This window comes from Macaca mulatta, chromosome 3 (genome assembly GCF_049350105.2).
Source record: "Macaca mulatta isolate MMU2019108-1 chromosome 3, T2T-MMU8v2.0, whole genome shotgun sequence".
Classification (NCBI taxonomy): Eukaryota; Metazoa; Chordata; class Mammalia; order Primates; family Cercopithecidae; genus Macaca; species Macaca mulatta.
In genome coordinates, this window is record NC_133408.1 from 9,178,332 (window position 1) to 9,192,578 (window position 14,247).

At 43.1% G+C, this 14,247-nt stretch overlaps 1 protein-coding gene across 3 annotated transcripts in view; it reads right to left on the reverse strand.

Annotated features, from left to right (window-relative positions):
- The window catches only part of KCNJ15 (potassium inwardly rectifying channel subfamily J member 15), a 54,449-nt gene that overhangs the window by 35,358 nt on the left and 4,844 nt on the right, over positions 1-14,247 (reverse strand). The window contains exon 1 of one of the 3 annotated variants that reach the window (XM_015132901.3): positions 1,418-1,991. The exons of the other annotated variants lie outside the window; for them this stretch is intronic. The gene's annotated coding sequence lies outside the window, so the exon portion shown is untranslated. Of the gene's footprint in view, positions 1-1,417; positions 1,992-14,247 lie in introns of those variants that run through there. 3 annotated transcript variants of the gene reach the window in all.

Here is a 14,247-nt window from a genome sequence, read left to right on the forward strand (position 1 = left end):
CGTGGAATCCATACAGTAATTGAGCACATTAAGAAGCCTACTGACTCCGCTGTCTAGTTTTAGAAGAGCTATAATTTAGTATCACTAGCTATCAATTAGTCCTGTTTTCCTCATCTGTAAAATGAGAGGGTTGGACAAAATGACCTCAAAGTCTTCCAGCATGGTCAGTGGTGAATGCTAGAGCACACGTGAAATTCTGAAAGTTAATTTGCTTCTTTAACATTTACGTTGATTGTTTAACTATTGATGTTCAAAAATGCAGCTGCAGAGCTACTACAACTCTTTTAGGTCTGTGCACACAAAGCTGTTAGTTTTATGGACCATTCTGATTTTAAAATAAATTGTCCTGTGAAAATATGCAACCTGAATTCTGGTGGGAGAAATCTCAAGTGACATGGGTAATTGAATAGGGTAGTTGATAGGTCATTGAACAGGACATGGAAATAGACCAAGTAGAAAAGTATTAGACATTAATAGGTTTTAATATTTGCAAGTTTGGAAAATGACTTTGTGAACACTGGGAGAAAAGGAGCTTTTCAAATACTAGGATAGTAGCTAGGGATACAAAATAAAGTTATTCAGATATAACTTGTCTTCCTGCACTAAGATTAATCTAGAGTAATATACATAGGACCTCTTTCATTCCTTTCAAACATTGCCAGTAAGAGTTAACCAGGCCTTGGTTAGATCCTGAAAAATTAAGGTATGTGACCAACTAGACAATCTGTAAAAGTAACTAGAGTATTAGCTAGCTACTATTGTTTCGTATTGCAAAAATCTTGTCACTTTTCAAATACAGTAAGACTTTTGAATAATACTATATATAATCTTGAAAGAAACAAACCTTAGTATGTGTGCTTTTTCTAACAGCTGCATTTGTTACACATATTGTCACCAAAATCAAGGTCTTTGAGGCTTAAAACTTAGTACTAACTCTGAAAGTTACTTATTTGTATATTTAATCTAAATGAATAGCTTATTGCTATTTTCAAAAGCATATTTGGTACATTACTATTGAAAGCAGTCTTTGACATAACTGACTACATTTTAGTTTTATACCCAAAGCCTCTGTTTATGCAGATAAATTGAGGTTCCAGTCTTTACAGTGTAGGGTGTAAGTATTAATGAGTTCATTTCCTGCCAAGGTTAATTTATTTTTATTTGCAATCTCATAGAGTAGGGCTCAATCATTGTTAAGCGCTGGTAGTTTCAGAAGCAGAAGTCTTCTTCAGATCAGTAAGATTTATACTACTTGAAATTAAAAAGAGTGGATAATGGGGAAAAATCATGCCTGAGGTTAAGGTGAATCACTTTGATTGGATCTTCCAGAAATCTCCTTTGAGTTCTGGGTGGCTTTTTCCCCTCTTCCTTTGCACTACCCTGATGGCTCAGCTAGAAGCACCCTAAGGGGCCTTACCTTGAGTCCAGGTGCTGGGGCCCAATCTCAGCTGAAGATCCCAGAGATCTGGGGAAGTGATGAAGAGATCTGGGGAACTGACTCCGCAGGAGAAAGCCTGCGTGCAACCCAAACCTGCAGGATACGTGCTCCTGTGCTGGCCGAGCCAGTAGGCGGGAGCACACTCTCCACCCTAGCCTGCAGAAGCTGAGCATTCAGGCAGAGCCTCGGTCTCACCGCCCAGCTGCCCTCATCCATGTCCAAGGACAGAGCCCTTGAGCCACGAGGGCTTCTGGCACATGGCTTCAGTTTTTATGGGTGAAAGACAGTCCTTTGGCATCATAAGGTATTTATATCTGAGATAGCTCCAGATTTTTAAAAAACTATTTGACAACAAAAACTGCCAAGCAGAATTAACTACCACAGAGGCCGGGAAAGCACACGTGAGTTTTTTTAATTCTTCAGAGGTGGTAGAAGTCACCAGAAATTCTCTTGAATTCTCTCTAAAGGGCTCTGGATCCTTAGAAAAATGATCTGGTCAAGCCTCATACTTTAGTAATTCTTAAAACGGTCACAGTCCCATGCTTTCTGTCTCAATGTGGCGCTGGGTCACAGGTTTTAGCAGTTTGTTTTTAAAGCAGCCTCTTTTGGTGGAGAAATTATTGTAAACACATGGGAGCATGCTAGCAGCTGCCCATGACAGTGGATGGATCTCACCTGCCTTCGGTTTAGACCAGCACCATGTGAATTTTTATGGGCGTGTTCTTCCCTGTGCCATGTGTTCCTACAGTGACCTTCTGCACAGGATGGGTATGATCTGCATGGAACAATGATGACCACGTCTGGCAGCCCAGGCTTGGGGGATTGTGTGGCCTAAGCAGTGTAGCACACAGGCTCATTGCTTTCCATTGAGAAGAATACTCAAATACCACCCAGCTCAGTCTCCAGGAATTCCCCTTATAGGACAATAGTAATGAGAGAGCTCCAGGAAGGATCTATAAACACATTTCAGCTGCTTAGGAAAAGCAGGAATCACATGCCTCTTTCAAACTGCGAGTGTTTAACCGATTTTCAGTTTCTTTCCACTCACTCCTCTGATCTCTGTTGCCAAACGATAAACCAGTTTAATTATGTTCCTTCCCTCTGAGTTTGGCTTCATCTTTTCCTCTTTAGTTTCCACCTGCGATAGGAGGAGGCCTGGTGAGGAGTTCTAGGCCACATTAGGAGAATGTGCTGCAAAACCTCAGGCAAGTGACCCAGCCCCTCCGGGCTTCAGTTTTCTCAATGACACTGGGAGATGGGGTCAGACTAGCTTCTCTGAAATCTCTTTAAGTTTTAGCTTTCTATGAAGGGAAATTTAAAGAAAAGCACAGAGAGACTGACTAGATTCTATTTGGGGCTTATTTAAGCAGCTACAACAACTTTACAAGAGCATCTTTTCTTGAAGATGCCCAACCTGGTTTTGTCCCAGAGAGGATTTGGAAAGGTCCACTTAGCAGAAACCCTGCTGGCCTGGGGCTCCCCAGTGTCCAGATGGACATGGCTCCACCAGATCAGAGTGGTGTTGCCACTCAGAAATGCCTTTGGCTGTTGCAGAAATCTGGCTGTATGCCTATCTGCTGCATATGAAATTCCTGATGATGCATGCAACGTATAGGGAATTAGAACAGTTACACACTCCCTTAAATATGAATATACCTGTGAACCTTTTCAGTCGTTATGATAAAGCAGAGAATGAGGAATCAAGTTTTGCCTTGGTCTTGCCATAAATACACTGCTCTGGTCAAATTTGCTGATTTTTTTTAATGTTCTCTTAGTTTTGACAAAATTTGGTATGATTCCATGTTCAACTTCGTGTTGGGCAGTTTGGTGACAGGGACACAATATGCTATAGTGGGAAAGGTACAGGGTAGGAGCCAGACAGACCTGGGTTCAAATCTCAGATCTTCAAGTGATGACCTTATAGGAGGAGTCAAAGTCTGGAAGCCTACCCCCTGGGATCATCCTGAAGATGGAGTGAGATGCCTTCTGAAAGGCACCTGGGCTGGTAGCTTTGGACGAGTGACGCTGTCTCCCTGATCTTCAGTTTCCTCATTTGTAAAAAGAGAGAGAATAAATTTCACATTGCATTAGGCTAGATTACAAATGCAGACTTGCATGCACTCAGCTCAGGGTGCAAAAGGGAGCTGATTCTAGCTCAGCCAAGTCTAACGTGCTCTCAGCCCTCCAGGGGCTGGTAATCTGATGGGAGATATGGGAGGCACCAACACCAAATGAATGAGGACACAGCATCTGATTAGTCCTTAGCCGCACAGAGACATACTAGGTTTTGTTCAGCCTGGAGAAGATAACATTTAGAAAGTGTAGAAGAGGTAAGGCCCCATGGGGAAGGGAAAGCTGAGTCTTGACAGTCCTTGAAGGGCTTCAAACTTCATAATGAGATTCTAATAGAACAGGGAAAGAATGCTTTCCAGGAAATGGAACAGCACAGGCAATGGCAGTGAAGTGGGGAAGCATACAGGAACAACTGAATGGGGGGGCCTTGTTGGGGAGCAGTGGGAAGAAGTGTGGGTGAAGCAGAGTCAGGCCATAGGGTTCCTGGATGATACAAGTAGGGGCATCCCACAGAGAACCCCAGGGTGCAACAGTGGGGTTTTACAGTGGTAACTTTCAATAGATCCAGTTAAGCCTGCCAAAAATTACTAGCAGCTCCATCTCCCAGGGACAGTTTGTGCTCTCTTCATGCAAAACTTACTCTCTGTCCCCTCCTCTCTGGTTTCAGAGAGCATTGTGGTTTCTCTCCACACCAGCTTAAGCACTGTGTAGTCAATTTATAGTTTACAGGGATTTCCCACACACCCGTATATGTTTTCCACTGAGGTCTGTACTTTTTCCTAGACCCACCCGAATTCCAGAGCCAGGCCCACTTGCATGCCAAGTTCATTTTCTTCTTCTTTATCACCTTCTCCTCCTTATAAAACATAGAAGATAGTTACTTTTTAAAATGTGTCTGTGTATTTTTAAACAGAAATGAAAGAAGAAACTCCAGAAGAAAACAATGACAAGGGTAATTTCTGATTCAATTTGTATTAACAATACTTGTTCATACAGGCAAACCCAGCAAGTGAGTTTTTTCACTGTTGACCACTGTTTTTTCACATTGCAACTCTTGCTTATGAAAGTATGAGTGGCTTATAGGGTATAATGCCTTTTTTTTTTTTTTTTTTTTTTTTGAGACGGAGTCTCGCTCTGTCGCCCGGGCTGGAGTGCAGTGGCCGGATCTCAGCTCACTGCAAGCTCCGCCTCCCGAGTTCACGCCATTCTCCTGCCTCAGCCTCCGGAGTAGCTGGGACTACAGGCGCCCGCCACCTCGCCCGGCTAGTTTTTTGTATTTTTAGTAGAGACGGGGTTTCACCGTGTTAGCCAGGGTGGTCTCGATCTCCTGACCTCGTGATCCGCCCGTCTCGGCCTCCCAAAGTGCTGGGATTACAGGCTTGAGCCACCGCGCCTGGCCTGGTATAATGCCTTTTATAAGTTTTTTTTTTTTAAAAAAAAAAGCTTGAAAGTTTTTAAAGGATAGACTCTGGCTCTGGAATTCAGGCTTTCTTTATAAAGTAAGTTTTGTTTTGTTTTTAGAACAAAAAGAATGTATAAAAAGGGAATCAGGTCCTTAGGAAGGAAATTAGGAATCGTTCTGGTCATTTTGAGAACGCTCATTCCCTACTGATTCATGAGGTAGAAGACGGAAGTGCTTTCCACAACACTTTCACAAAAAATCATGCCATTTAACTTCCTTGTGGTCCTGTGGTAGGAATTACCCTGCCTTTTGCAAATGAGAAACTAAGAGGTTGAACCACGTGCGGAGGATCCCTCAGCCCACAGGCGGGGACTCCAGTCCAGCGCTTCTACCTCCAAGACGAGCCTTTCCTTCACCAGCTGCCTTAGGGACAAGCCTTGAGCTCAGCCTTGTCCGGGGAAGAAGGAGGGTGGAGAGTCAGTGGGATTTAGTTTCCACCTGGGATAGGGGGAGGCCTGGTGAGGAGTTCCAAACCACGTTAGGAGAACGAGCTCTTCTATGTGCTGCAACACCTCAGGCAAGTGACCCAGCCCCTCCGAGCTTCCGTTTTCTCAATGACACTGGGAGATGGGGTCAGACCAGCTTCTCTGAAACCTCCGAAACCTGGCGTGGAGAGAGAAGTAACCCACCTGTCTATTTCCCATATGCCTCATAATGTGCTAAGAAACTGAAGCTCAGAACATTAGTGCGCCTTTCCCAAAAGCACTGCGGCCAGGAGTCTGCACACCTGGAATTCACATCCGGGAAGGTCAGATTCCAAAGGCCAAAGTCTCTTTCCATGAGACCAGGCTGCCTCTCTCATTAGAATGACCTTCCATTTGTCACGTTTCTACCATTACCTGTCAGGGGCTTTTTCTCACTCTCCGCCCACCTTTTTTTTTTTTTTTTTTTTTGTCAGATTTTAAGTACTCTTATCAGATATTTGTTTTCTCTTATCCAAATGTTTCCAAACTGTGTGTTGTTACTCATTTGACTTTTGCTAAGAAAATTTAGGCTGCAGTTTTTTTTTTTTAAAAATCCACCTACATAACTTTCAATACTAGTATAACGCAGCACTTCCTTTTTTGCTGAAGTTTGGCTGAATCACAGTACAGCACTGAAAAAACAGAAGATAGTCCCAGCCAAAGAAACTTTAAACTGCAGGTAGGTTCGAAGTCGGTGACAACTGATTGTTCTGAAGAAAACTGGCATTGCTTCCTTGTTCTCCCACTTTCGTTATTACTATTTTTGTCAGATCCTGTTTGTGTTCAAAAGGTTGCCGGTCTTATGAAAGGATAAACTTGAAAAATCTTGCTTTAATCATTGCAGCAATTAGCAAATAACTGCATTATCTTTCCTTTTTTATTATAAACATATTCAAGAACAGACTTGTAGTTTACTTGTAGTTACTCAGAGCTTCTCAGAAAACTGAAGCTGGTTGCTCGTAAAAACCAGGTATTCAACCTGTTCAGAAGGGGCCTGAGTTGCTGGAATCTTCCTTCATGTCTCCAGTAATTATGTGACTACAGGAACAGATGTAACCCCCTCTCCAAGCTAAGCATATACTTCTTAAGTCATGATGGATTTAACTGAGTGAATAACTCAGTTGACTTTGAGAAGGAAGGTGAATGGGTTTGTCAAATTTAGCAAAAAACAGCATAAGAAACATTCACCATTAATAGGCTTGAAGGCAGCCAGCTTCCAGGACCCTGAGAACTCTGCTCTGCCAGCCAAATGATAATCTCTCAGTTCCTCTCACACTTTTCATCTGAACTGAGTTGGCAGGGTGATACCAAGCCTTCCTCTTTCACTGGTTCTTCCCCTCAACATCCTCCATCTCCCCTTCTCTGATATATGAATCAAGGGTGGTGCCATTAACTGTGTCTCCCTCAGAAAATTCCTCCTGTTGGTTGCTAGTGGGTCAGCAGATTCACTGGTCATCTATCTGCCTCTCTGAGAGTTCATTCTCCTGCAGTGTGGTGGGTTTTTGTTCTTCCTCATCCTTTGTAATTATGTTCCCCAAGGTCTTGTGCTCATCCTCTTTTATTATATCTTTCTATTCTCTCTTGGCATCCTCTGAGTTACCCGACTGCCCATTCAGAGTCCCATGATGTTAATCAATGCTCACCAACAGCATCTCCTCAGGGATCCAGTCTCTGTTTCCAACATCCCCTGGAATGAGAGCAGTCCAGAACTGGCTCATCCAAAACTGAAGGCATATAATTCTCCCTAAATCCAGCTACATATCCTGATTTTTGTTTCCTAACAATGGTGTCCTCATTCTCACCTCTCCCTCTTTAAGCAACTTTACTCCTGTATCCAATCAGTGCAAGCCCCAGATTCCACCTGCTGAATCCCCCTTGCACAGGTGTCTCTCCTGCCCCTTCCCACAGCCACCACACTGGTCCAGGTTTTCATTCCTTTCACTGAGTCTCTCAAAATGCCCTCTGAATTAGTCACTTGGTCATCACTACCAGACTGTTTTTTCTGAAGTGCAGCTCAGGACTCAGAAAACCAAAATCTTCAGTGACTCCTCATTGCCTATGCTTAACTTTCATCTCCTGCAGCAGAGGCTTAAGGGTGTGGCTTCTAGAGATGGATGACCTAGCTTCAAAGGCCAGTTTCACCCCTCTCTGAAGCCTGTGGCCCCGGCATGTTCTTAACCTCTGCACCCTGCTTTCCTCATCTCTAAAGAGATTAGTAAGAAAGTCTGCCTGTATGAGGATTAAGAAATACTTAGAGCCATGGAAGACAGTGTGGCAATTCCTAAAGGATCTAGAACCAGAAATACCATTTGACCCAGCAATCCCATTACTGGGTATATACCCAAAGGATTATAAATCATTCTACTATAAAGACACATGCACGCATATTTATTGCAGCACTGTTCACAATAGCAATTACTTGGAACCAACCCTAATGCACATCAATGATAGACTGGATAAAGAAAATATGGCACATATACACCATGGAATACTATGCAGTCATAAAAAAGAATAAGTTTATGTCCTTTGCAGGGACATGAATGAAGCTGGAAACCATCATTCTCAGCAAACTAACACAAGAACAGAAAACCAAATACTGCATACTCTCATTCATAAGTGGGAGTTGAACAATGAGAACACATGGGCACAGGGAGGGGAACATCACACACTGGGGACTGTCGGGGGGTCGGGGACTAGAGGAGGGATAGCATTAGGAGAAACATCTAATATACATGATGGGTTGATGGGTGCAGCAAATCACCATGGCGCGTGTATACCTATGTAACAAACCTGCACATTCTGCACATGTATCCCAGAACTTAAAGTATAATAAACAAACAAACAAAAAGAAATACTTAGAGCCCTGCTTGGCCTTTCAGGAGTGCTCAGCACTGTTGGCTGTTGGCTGCCAGCTTTGTCCTGACTGTGGCCCTCACTCTCCCATTCCTTCCTTGCAGTAAGCTCAGCCCCTGTGCACACTGCTGGCCTCCCACACCCTCCTGCTGGTGCACGTTAACTCCCGTCACCCTCCTGCTCTGACGGCTTCTCCCCGTCCTGACCCTGGAAGTCCTCTTGTTCTGCAAGGCACGTCTCAAATGTCCCAGTGCCTCTTACAATCATCCCAAAGGGATCTGGTCTTTCCCTCTCTGACTTTCCCTGGAACTTTATCAGGGTCTCTCATGTCAATGTCATCACATTCTGCTGGGCACTGGAGACTTTCTTGTGCTTTGGGTGTTTTTCTTTACAGTTTCTCTACTTCCATGTCTTCCTATCCACACCTCTGTCCAGCAGCAGCCTGGAGGCTCCTTGAGATCAAGGACTAAGTCTTCTCCGCTTATATCTTCTAAATCGACATAAGACTGACCTCCCGGCCTCCTGCAGAGTCAGCCCTTGGCAAGAATGTGCTTGGTGAAGATCACTGAGGGTTAAAGCCTGACTATCCAAAATCTGAGTGAGAGTTGATTTAAAAACTCATTAAATATACATTTCTACCAACCACAGGGCTAGCAAGTCAGACCATTTCTTCAGATACTGAAAACTAAACAAAGTGCTGTGCAGAAAGTATCGTTTAGGGAACATTCCCAGGATATTGGACTAGATAGGTTAATATTCATAATTATAAAATTCATGTTTAAATGTACATATCCTCATGCAGCCCTAGACTCTGAATGTCATATACTGGCATAAGCTGCTCCCAGCTGCAACGAAATGCACTTGACCATAATCACAGAAAAGTGGCCCTTACAAGTTTTAGTCCTATAATATTTCATCTTTAAAATGGGCAAATGTTAGAAAATTCTCTCAATTTAAAATGTAAAACACATTCAGAGCCAAATACCTTTATTGCCACAGGTATGCTAACACAAGCCAGATCTAGACATAGTGTTTGAAGGAGACTGAATTGATGCTAATTTTGTTGTTTTCTGCATTTGCTGCTCCATAGATCAAATTACCCCTTTCTAGCCTGGGATTGCAGTATATTCTTCCTTTTATTTTTTCGCCTTGTTTTCTTCCTCAGAATCAAACTTCCAGCCCACACTCCCACGCTGAACCCTGCTGGCTCTGTATTTACTTTTCTGTTTTATTTCAAGTTTCATTTTCTTCTTTCCAAAATAACCTGCATGTTTTCTATTTTTCCTCTGTTGGGTTTACACAACTACTATATCTTAAGCACATGGTTCCCTGTTTCTTTTCACTCCTTAATAAGATGTCTCCCTCCTTAATAACCTCACTTACACAATTCTAGCAGCCAATCTGTCACTTTGTAATGTTCACCAAGGGAGAGAACACACCAGTTAGCCGTTTTCACACACACATATTTTCAAAAGACTTCAGATAAAAAGGTCTCTGCTGTGCCTTTGCAGGACGAGGTAGATGTAAGTTCATGGTGAAAGTGAAGATGTAATTATAGCAAAAATTATGCCTTTCATGTCAGTGCATGTGGATTCAATACATATTGCTTGAGGAATACCTTGGGCCATGCACTGAAAGCACAAATAAATAATTACGTAAAATCTCCATTGTCAAAGAGTTTGTAGCCCTGTAGGGAAAAGGGACAAGTAAGCAGGCTGTTGTAAAGCGGGGCCAAGCAGGGCGAACCAGCTATCTCCAGGAATGGGGAAGGAATCCCACAGAGGGTTCCCAGCCCAGGCCTGATGGACCAGAGATTATTCCCTTAGGCTAGTGCCAGACCTGAGTCTAAGCCAGTGAAGAAAGTTTACAATCTCAGTATAAACAAATTATACATAAAGGGGTGTAAAAGGTGAAATAAAATTTAAAAGATCCACAGAGGAAAATGGACATTGTCTTTCAAAAGAATTGTAAAATATAGTGCACATAAAATGACATTCAGTGAGTGCCCAGTTGATTCCTAGGTTCAAGTAGGAAGCTAAGTTAAGTTCAAACGTAGTTAAGATCTCTATCTAATGTTGAGCTCAAAAGTAAGATTCTGCCACTGTGGATCTGTGTGCATTTAATTGTGATTTTAAAAAATAGATCAGATTTGTAAGTAAATGATTTAATCAAATGACCTTTTCGAGATTTACTCTTTTTTTTCTTTTATTTCATGATGTGTGTGTGTGTATCTTTGTAAATTCACTTAAATTCTTTTAGGAATAAGGTGGATATGAAGAAATGAAGAGAAAGAAAGTAAAAAAAAAAAATTCTTTGGGGCTGACTGTAAGCAGCCACTTTGCAAACCTGAAGGCTGGCCAGTCACATGCAGGGGTAGTCAGGCCCCGGTAGTACAACTTACACCTAAATGGAACGTGGACATCACACATGTTCTTTCTTGGATCGCATGATGCCTTGCCACCCCACACCCATCACACTTGGCCAAAGCATCCCCAGCGGGGTTGTGTGAAACGTTAGTCAGAGCAGGGAATCATAGTTGTGGTCAGGGAGGAAGTGGTGGACAGTTCTGTGGTCCAAAATGGATGTACAACTCAGATTCAAAGTTAAAGAACGTCTTTGCTGCAGAACTTCTTGGGGTTTTTTAAATGTTAATGATTGCTTTGAAGGTTCAAGAGGGGCCTAAACTAGGAAGGGTTTTCTGAACGTATTTGAGTGCAGACCTTCTTATTTCTTGCAGGGATGGAGTTACCAGGACCCTCACAGGACTCCGCTCACCACAGAACTTCCCAGGATAGAAAGACAGTGCTTTGCTGTCAAATTCAACTGTGTTTCAGGACACTCCCTCCTGCCTTCTCACTAGCAGAATCACCCCTGTCCCCTGACTCCTGAGACAGGAAGTATAGGGTCCTCCCCTATACTGAGTCCTCCCCTACTTCTCAGGCAGCTGTATCCTGGTGGCAATGGAGTGGAGACTTCACCTCCCCTTTCCCTCCTCAAAGCAGCTTTGGCCTGCCTGGGAGAAGCTAGCCTTCTTCTGTTCATAGGGCCCAGGAACCAAGACACTGAGTGTTTCTTAATCGGATTATCACAGCATTCCTGTTGATAAGAATCAAGTCATGTGACATTACATTCAACTCTTTTCAAGGAGTGACGTTAAGATGTCAATGTCGGCCAGGCACAGTAGCTCATGCCTGTAATCCCAGCACTTTGGGAGGTTCAGGTGGGTAGATCACTTGAGGTCAGGAGTTCAAGATCCCCCTGGCCAACATGGTGAAACTCCATCTCTACTGAAAATATAAAAATTAGGCAGGCGTGGTGGCAGGTGCCTGTAATTCCAGCTATTTGGGAGACTAAGGCAGGAGAATCGCTTGAATTTGGGAGGTGGAGGTTGCAGTGAGCCAAGGTCATGTCACTGCACTTCAGCCTGGGTGACAGACCAAGACTCCATCTCAAAAAAAAAAAAAAGTCAGATATCAATGTCACTACAACATCACTTTTTAAAAACACTGTTTAGAGGACAATTGTTTTGTGTGCACGTAATTTTGTGGGTTTTTTTTGATGGAGTCTTGCTCTGTTGCCCAGGCTAGAGTGCAGTGGTGTGATCTCAGCTCACTGCAACCTCCTCCTCCCAGGTTCAAGCTGTTCTCCTGCCTTAGCCTCCTGAGTAACTGGGACTACAGGTACCCGCCACCACGCCCGGCTAATTTTTTGGATTTTTAGTAGAGACAGGGTTTCACCATGTTAGCCAGGATGGTCTCGATCTCCTGACCTCGTGATCCACCCGCCTCGACCTCCCAAAGTGCTGGGATTACAGGCATGAGCCACCGCGCCTGGCCTGCACTTAACCTTTAATATGGACTATAAGTCAAAATTATAGACTTGAAATATGTTAAACAAGATGTTCAAAATACAGCACCATTGTATTCTGATGTTGTTGACATTGGGATAGCCTCTCTATACCTACACAGTCAGTTTTGTTATTAATGTCCTAGCTAAATACACACCCACACTGCCTTTGTCACTTGTATGTGTATGTCCGTATGTAATACAGCTCACTGTCCATTTATAAATTCTTTCCATGAACTTCTGACAACATAAAAAAGACAGGGCAGGGTTCCCATTTCTTAGTATTCAGAGCATGCTGGTTGCAGCAGCCAGGTGCTCCAGGGTTCATTACATTTTCTTTACCTCCTAGCAGACATGTGGGAATGGCATTGGTAGGAAGAGTACAAATGATGCCAAATTTCGTGAACTGTCAAAGTAAAGGATAAACTTTTCAAATTTGTCCTTTAAAGGTTGGAATAGATATGAAGGATAACTTAGGAAATAAGAAAGCAAGATTCAAGAAGCTGACCTTGCATTTTTTGGCAAAGAGGTCTAAGATGAAGCAAGATATCAATCTGCAAATATTTGAAAATGTAAACATCACTGAGTGAGAACATTATTTGTCCTGGTAGGCATGGGTTTAGCCAGCATTTCTACCAAGAAATGACACAATTAACTGCTATCAAAAATTGGAAACAGCGTTAATAGAAACTAAGGAATAAAGAGGAAGGCTTCTCACCAGAGACACAGATATTCCACTGGGGCAAGCCCTCAAGTCTGCTCGAGAAGATGCTTATTATTCATGCATTCAATACCATTCTAGGGTCTAGTGGCACAACTAGCATAACGTTCTTTAAGTTTTAAGTTGGGGGCTCCTCAAGTGGAAAAAGTGCACAGTTAATTTCAGTACTCACATACTCTACCACAGGAAATGCGGCTTTGATAGCATCTTACCCTTGGGCTGAGATATGACCTAAAGATTCAAGTACAAGGATCTACCTTTCATGGTAAGGTACCAATGAAGCGAGAAACATTCTAGACAGCATTGAGATCAGTTTTCCGTATATCACTAGATATGGATAAGCATGATTGGTATTTTTTGCTTATCATTTTTCAGTTATTGAGAGGGCAGCCAGCAGCTAAAATTTATATAAGTTAATTCAATCATTCATTCAAGAGACAAGTATCAGGCCTTTGCTATGTATGACACAGAGTGCATTTATCAAGAACTTAATGAAACTTCAGCTTCAGGGTTCCTCACTTGCTCAGGTCGTATCCAAATCCTTGTACCTAATAGTACAGTCCTAATTTTGCATTTGTTTCCTCTAAAGAAAGCCCCCAAATTGTGCAGTGTTAAGGGTCCGTAAAATCTTCACCAGCCTCCAGTACAGACACTGGAAAAAATGCACATGAGTTCCATAGCCATCTGCCCGACACCAGGGCAGCTCCGACTGAAGCAGGATGCGAGTGAAACCAAAACCCAGGCATCCTAAGAATTGCACTCCCCGCTGCAGTGTTCCTTCTCTGCGTCACCCTCGTTTTTGTTTGATGGCCCAGCGGTGACTCTGAGGATCCGTGTTATCTGTAATCCCAGGGACGTGGACAGGCTCAGGATGTCTGAACTCTGAATGAGGGAATCAGCGGCCAACACAGCTGCTGTGACTTCTGGCCAGGCTACTACGAGAGGGCCTGCTTGGCTGGTTCATTGTGGATCCCTACACATTGACTGCTCTGAATTCGAGCTGTGGGGTGGTAGAGACGGAATCAAACAAAACCTGGGTTATTCTGTTGCTAATTCTTTCCAGTGTTCTCTCTGTAGGTCCTCAGTCCTAAGGTAGTACAGACATGCCCTTCCACTCAACTGCTCCCTACTGTAAACGATCGGGTGGCTGGCACATGCGTGTTTTGTATCAAAATGCAAACCTTTGTCCTTCTCCTGCATCTTCTGACGTGAGCATGATCATGTGACCCTGATTCATCTTTGTATAGTGGCTAAAATATCTGGAATTGTGTGCTTTAGAATTTTACTTCTAGAAGCACGAACTGTATTCTGGAATTAGGTCAAGTGTGAACTTCTGGATTCAAATTGGATGGTGGTGGCATTGGTTTATTGATCTCTTCTGTAGTTAGGG